The 7,706-nt window shown below is 32.7% G+C and overlaps 1 pseudogene; it reads left to right on the forward strand.

Moving 5' to 3' along the window:
- Positions 1–1,523: 1,523 nt before the first annotated feature.
- On the forward strand, positions 1,524–2,893 carry LOC110029508 (annotated as a pseudogene).
- Positions 2,894–7,706: the final 4,813 nt, after the last annotated feature.

Raw genomic sequence — 7,706 nt, forward strand, 5'->3', positions numbered from 1 at the left:
TGTCATATTATTATTTATGATTTTAATAGTTATTTTCTTAATTTTAGTAGTCATGTTATTCAATATTTGAAGTGTTTATCTTTATTTTGTAATATTTTGCACTGAATATTTGCTCTCCAGTATGAAATGTACTAGTATTAACAGTTCTATTGAAAGCAATACTACTAAAGGGGCAAAATGATCATTTGTCCAAAAACAGTTGTACAAAAAAACAAACAGACAATCAGTTTATCCGCAGCAACAACTTATTATTAAGAGCCCTAAACAGACCTTGAATATTAAAAAATAAGCAAAGCTTGATGCATATAAAAATTTAAGATTTCTCATATGATCAAGTGTCTTATGATTTTCTATAAAGTAATTAGAGAAACCAGCACGCATACTATTTTTTTTATTGAGTTATTATAGTTTAAAAGAGTAATTGCTCCACTAAATTATTTTAGATAAATCATTATTTTACTATTTAATATAAGTATGAATAGTGAAAGAAAAGAGAATTTGTATCTTAGATGAGGCAATAGTAGAGCAAAATATGTTCTTTTAACATAGTTTTTTTATTTTTATTTTTAGCCTTTCATGGATCTTTTTTCTTATTAAATTAAGAATTAGGAAATAAATTTGAATTTCACTATCCGATCGTCAACCCTTCACTTGAAAACTCCAAAACCCTGAATCAAGTCATGAAAAAATTACTGATTAAGCTGAGACTCAAGACATAAATGAATACTAATTGAAAACGAATATTATTGTTAAAGGATTAATAAGAAACCATAAAACATTTATCTACTGTATTTTCCACCCTAAAAAAAATCCACCACAAGTATAAAATATCAATGATTGTAAACAATAAAACAACATAAATCTAATTAAAATCAGGTGGTGAAATTATAGAAAGCCAAAAGAAAAGAAAAAAAAATCAATCACTGTCAAAAATAATAGTTGTCACAACCAAACCTCCAAAAATATGATTTTACATACCTGCATGGAAACGAGAAATGGTTGGATGCTCTAGCACAAAATCACATAGATCCAAGCGCCCGAACATGTAGGCCCCTTTCTCATGCCTGATTTAAAAACAGTGTACAATAAAGTTCTATACTTAAAATCAATGAATTAAAACTATGTCAACAACACATATTCAGACAATTTGTACACAACATCCATTTGGAAAGCAAAAAGTGATATAATCTGAGAAATTACTCACTAAATAGTTTAACAATGCATAATTTTATTCCAGACGTAAATATTATTTATATGCACTACTATCAAGCAATGTTCAGCCTTGCAACAATAATTTAAAGTTACAGGGCAAAATAGTGATTGCATTCAGTTGAAAGTATACAACCAAAGGTTGGTGATGTCTTCTCATGACCTAAAAATATTTCATAAGAGATACAATTAGAAAAGCAATGAAAAATAACTCTGCGGCTCATACAGAAGATTATAAGAGCACAAGTTACATGTAAAATATATGGGAAACATTCTTTACACAGTTAAACATGAAATACAACTTGATGCCTCTCATGCCTAGGATATCAGAACTTCTTGGAGTTGATGTTAAGATGCACAATGATTCTATTGGCGAGGAAGTGGAGAAGATCGTCGCTGCATCACCAGATGGCGGTAGCATCCTCCTCGAGAATGTGAGACTCTAAAGTTAGAAGAGAAGAATGAACCAAAGTGTGCAAAGAAACTTGATCTTCTTGTTGATCTCTATGTTAATGATGCCTTTGGAACTGCTCACAGAGCTCATGCTTCAACAGAGGGTGTTTCAAAGTGTTGGAAACCTATTGTTGTTGGCTTCCTTGTTCAGAAGGAACTTGACTACATTATCGGGGCTGCAACGAATCCAAAGACATTTGCTGCCATTGTTGGTGGTTCAAAGGTTTCAAAAAAAAATTAGGGCGATGGAGTTCCTCTTAGAGAAATTTGATATCCTTCTTCTTTGAGGAGGAATGAATTTCACATTCTACAAGGAACAAGGCACAAGGACATGGTCTTGGTTCCTCTTGTTGAGGAAAATAAATTTGATCTAGCAATAGCTCTTATTGAGAAGGAAAAGTTGAAAGAAGTGAAACTTTTGTTACCCTTTAATGTCATTGTGGCGGACAAGTTTGCAGTTGATGCCAGCAGCAAGATTTTGCCAGAATCGCCATCCTTGATAGTTGGATGGGCCTTGACATCGGACCAGACTATTGAGGCATTCAACACAACTCTTGGCGGCGCTAACACCATTAACTAACATGGGCCCATGGGTGTCTTTGTGTTTAAGAAGTTCGCTTTTAGAACAGATTTCATTGCACAGAAATTGGTCAAGCTTACTGTAAAAGATGTTGCAATCATCATCAGCGGCAGAAACCCTATCGCTGTCGTGGAGAAAGCCACATTTATCGTCAAGATGAGCCACGTCTCAACAGTCAGTAGTGCGAGCTTGGAGTCGCTAGAAGGAAAATCACTATCAGGTTTTCTTTCTTTTTTCCCATGCAGCAGGACCTCCTTTAGAGCATTTTCATGTAACAGACCCTTCTACAAAACTTTTTACTACAGCAGCCCTACCTTTAGAGTTTTTTCCCTGCAGATGGCCCTTTCCCGGAGCTTTCCATGCAGCAGACCCTCCTCCAGATTTTTCCCCTATAGCAGAACCTCCTCCGAAGCTTTTCCCAACAACAGAACCTCCTCCAAAACTTTTCCCTGCAGCAGGCCTTCCTCAGGAGATTTTTTTACAACAGACCCTCCTCTAAAGTTTTTCCTTGTAATAGGTCATCCTCCGAAGTTTTCTCCTTACGGATCATGCCCTGCAACTTTCCATGTAGGTTGTCTACTCCCCATTAAACTTTCTCGCAGCATTACCTATAGGAGCCTTATATTACCTACAGACACTGCAAAAACATAAATTAATAATAACTGCGTTAAATTAAACACTATCCCTAAATGCTCTTGGGGATGATTACCAAATACGGGATGAAAACTTCAAGTTTTATGTCGCAAAGAATCTTCATCGTCCATTGTTTGATAATTTCAAATCCAAGTTGAACAAGGTTCTCAACCACGTTTCAACTTGAGGGTGAGTCTTAAAAGTTATATTAAAAAATAATTTATTCATGTTAGAAGTTATGAGGATTAGATTTATTTCCTTATATTAAATTTATTTTCTTTACTATTTTATATTTATTTCTTTTTATTGGAATTATTTTCTTTCCTATTTTAGGTTTTCCTATTTCAAGTCGTTTCCTTTACCTTTAAGTAATTATTATGAAAAGCTAAATTGGAGATATAAATGTTATCTCTTTCCTTTCATGTTATTTCTTTCTTCTTGTCTTTCTTGTTCTAGAATTCATGTAAAGGTATTTATGCCCCATTTTCATATCAATAAAATAATTCCGTTGAATTCTGAAAATCAACAATTTAATGGTTCATGATAGAATATAATGATGTTCACAATTTATTGGATTGATGAAGAAAGAAAGTTGTTCATGGATTGTTTAATTCTTATAGATAAAAAATTGTTGTAGTGAATTATTGGATTGTTGTAGATATAAAAACTTTAGTCACAAATAAATAATACAACAAATTATTTAAACATCTTATAAAAAAAACAAAAATACAATACAACAAATTATTTAAACATCTTATAAAAAAAAAAACTAAAATATTTTTCTAAGAGACCTTTGGGCACTGGAGTTCGCATTTACCCTAGACTAGTTCTCTATAAAAGGAAATTTTTCTATTTTCTACTCATCTTCACCTTGAACTTTGTGATGCAATTGTGATTTCACAATTTTCAAAGGATGTATCAAGATCGACCCTATGATATACATTTATCTATTTATCTAAGTTATTCATTAGAAATGCACTCCATGTCTTCTTACACAATATTGAAACATTTTTTTTTTCTTTTTTTTTTTTTTTTTTTTTTTTGCCCACTCGATAGTCTTCAAAATGAGAGTTTATCATTGTGGAGATAAGAATCAAACCCATGACCTTAGTAACAACTCCCATGACCCTTATCAACTAAACTAGCTAACAATAGCAAATACTTTCCCATAGTTAAAATCACTTTGCCTTTTTTTTCAAAGTGTTATTCCTTATTTCTTCTTTGGTTTGCCCATTCTCTCTCCTTTTTTAGTCACAACACAGAGCAAGGGGTTGTTATTCTTTGTGGGTTAAGTAAGAACAAATAGTTGTAACCTGAAGAGATACTGCCATGGCCTCGTCAACAAGAAACAATTTCCAACTTTGGAATGGTCCTTGTGAACTTCGTTGAACCACACTTCAATGTTTAAAATTTCAAAATTTGCTCTGATGTATGTTATCGTTCCTATTATTATACAGTATACCAATTAATTTCAACGAGCTTGGGAATATTTTTAATAGCATTTCACAAGCATTATTTGAAATCGACGGTCGACTGCGCTTCCTCAATAAAATGAGCATGCCACTGTTAACCAAAAGCTAGCATTCAAAATGTCAAACATTATAATTTCAATTATTCTTCGAGTATTAATTTTCTTTGATCTATTGTATACCTCACTAAAGAAAGTAACTTATCTCCAGATAGTGCTAATAAGAAAATAAAAAGTAATTTGAGTTCTTACTATGTAAGAATTCCCAAGATACATTTAATTTGCGCTTAACACGAATATGACAAGTTTGCAATTACACAAGAAATATGATGTGCAACTCTTTTGACATTAAATGAAAGCCTTGTGTATTGATTTAGTGAGACATAATTCCCAAATTATTTAAATCCAATGCATTGAATCATAAGTATGAACTATGAAGTACAGTTGTCCCAACAATATACTTAATTTATTGTATTTTGTCCACCATTCAGCCAAGATCTCTTGAGAGGTTCATTCGTCTTTGTTTTCTTTAAGTACACCTAAAAATAATATAAATATCTAATTTACATGGCTAGGTAGTCTGAAAACATTGTTAGAAACAAGACATGGATGATTCATTGCACTAAAAAAATTATAAAGTAATTAGAATCGATTAAAATGCACTTATAAAATTGAATTGAATCCACCAAATCATTTAGCATTTTTATATAAAAATGCATAAACTATCAACAAGCAGTTATAATTGGTAAAATTATATTATGTTGTCGATCGTTTAAGCCTAAAAATATGTGCTTAAAAAGTGAAATACATGAACCAATGTCAAATAATTTTTTGCTAATTTTACAAAGTTATTATGTTAATTATTTCCAATAGCGATCCTAAATGTTACATGATAAGTATTTAGGCTTGCAATGTAGTTACTACATTGAATAGGAATCTCCAAAAACTTGGTATAAGTCTAATGATGATGTCAATGGATTCATCTCCAATTCAGTCATTCAACAAACCTTATGCAAAAAAGAGACATTTGATTAAAACATGTTAGAGCAATCAAGCTCAAAAGAGAAGGATTGCAGCAAAAACAACAACAACAACAAGCCCTACATGAATCATTTTTGTTCATTGCATCCTATTGAGTGTCATATTTTCATTTAATTCTAATAGATTAAGATTTTTTTTTATGCAATATGCCCAAGTCTTTCTATGTCTACCTTTGTCTTTCTTAACATAAGTCGAATCTAAAACATTTACTCTCCTAACCAGATTGATGTTTAATGTGAACAAACCATCTAAGATGACTCTCTCTAATTTTGTCCGCCACTGAAGCTACACCAACCCTATCACAAATATATTCATTTCACATTTTGTCTCTAGGTGTAAAGCCACTCATCCACCAAAGCATTCTCATCTCGCCCACACTTAACTTAGTTTTATGCTTCTCTTTTAAAGGCCAACATTCAGCGTCATAGAGCATTGCAAGTCTCACCACCATCTTATAAAATTTTCCTTTCAGTCTAAGCGGTACTTTTCTATCACACAATAGGCCCGAAGCATTTGTCCACTTCAACCAACAAACTTGAATTCTACTAATAACATCGCCATCTATATCACCAGCACTTTAAACAATAGACCCGAGATACCCAAAGCATTCCCACCTTTTAATAATTTGATCACCCATAGTAACAACTCTGACCATAATCACAACTCTGTCACTAGATCTGCTACTACTAAATTTACATTCCATGTATTCAGTTTTAGTTCTACTCAACAAAGGCCTTTAGACTCCAATGTAGATCTCCATAATTCAAGTTTTTCCAGAGTATTTTCTCTAGTTTCATCCACAAGAAGAACATCATCAACGAAAAACATACACCAAGGTACATCCTCCTGTAAATGTCCACTAAGAGCATCCATAACTAAAGCAAAAAGATATAGCCTTAAAGCCGATCCCTGAAGCAATCCAGCTGAAACAGGAAAATATCTGTTTAATCCTCCTTCTACTTGAACACAAGTAACAGCTCTAGTATAAATATCTTTAATGACTTAAATATAAGTCATATCAACACAATTCTTCTCTAGAACTCTCCAAAGGATATCTCCTGGAACCTTTTCGTAAGCTTTTTCTAAATCAATAAAAATCATATGTAGATCCTCCTTATTCTCTTTGTACTTTTCCATCAAAGCTCTCATAAAATAGGAAGATTGCAGTGCAAAAAATAAAATCTTCAAATTTACCGGATGATTTTAGAGTATGAAAAACAAAATACATTTGCTAAGTTCACAAATTTGAAGGCATATTTCATGGAAAATAATAAATAGGAAGCTTGCATATTTACTAACCTAATTAGAGGATATTTAATTTCAGATCTTTTCTATCTACGTACATTCATAATCAGTACATAAAGAAATGTCTATAAATATGTCACATATAAATTCAATTCAAAAGTAACAAGTTTTCCTCGCATGGTATCATAACCACGCAAGCTTCCTCTGTTCGGCGCATTACTCTCACACGAGTGCGGCCTTGACCACGTCAATCTTCTTCATCGGTGTCGATCGGTGTGTCGTTCATCGTCAAATTGGACAAACTTTCACCCTATTGTCATGAATTTGATCATGTGAAAAGAACATGCAAGAATTTGTTGAAAAAGAGCCAAAAGTACTATAAATCACAATCAGCTCACATGGTCACTACTAATGAGGCCCCTCATAGTCGAACTCTCTCCATCACTTCAGATGAATAATGTTAAGTTCATCAAATTCCAGGAAGCATCCAGGAAATCCCCATCTATCACTGCCCTTACTGTCAAGTAACAATGATATTTGTCTTATTTCCTCTTCCACACAATAAGTCATTGATTTTAGTGCTAAAAAACACATAACGTAATCTAAAACACTTTTCTACTTTTCATAAGCAACTTTTTTCTATCGCTTTAGTAGATAGATTTACCTAATTTGTTCTTGGTTCAAGCATCATCAAGATTACACCCACAATGCCTCTAACATTTGTTCTCAGTTTACCTCAATTTGCTTTAATCTTGTCTCTGTCAGCAAAATCACACGTGCTCTCAATTCTTGTATTTTATATTTTTTCTTGGCCATTGTTTATTTTAGTATCTTATGACGAAGAAAATTACTGGTAAAGGACAAGAATCGAGGTGAGGGGTTCTATTTTGTGGAAAAGAAGGTACCACAACCCATAGTATATTCCAGTACCTTAACCTTTTTTAGATTCATTGTCGATTTTGATACCCATCTCTATCAATATTGAAAGCATTATACCCTCAGTTTCAATAATTATCATCTTTAAATTGTGAGTCTTGTCAATTTGTTAAACACCATCGTTTGTCATTTGTTCCTACA

This window comes from Phalaenopsis equestris, unplaced genomic scaffold (assembly GCF_001263595.1).
Source record: "Phalaenopsis equestris unplaced genomic scaffold, ASM126359v1 Scaffold000583, whole genome shotgun sequence".
In the NCBI taxonomy this organism is placed as follows: Eukaryota; Viridiplantae; Streptophyta; class Magnoliopsida; order Asparagales; family Orchidaceae; genus Phalaenopsis; species Phalaenopsis equestris.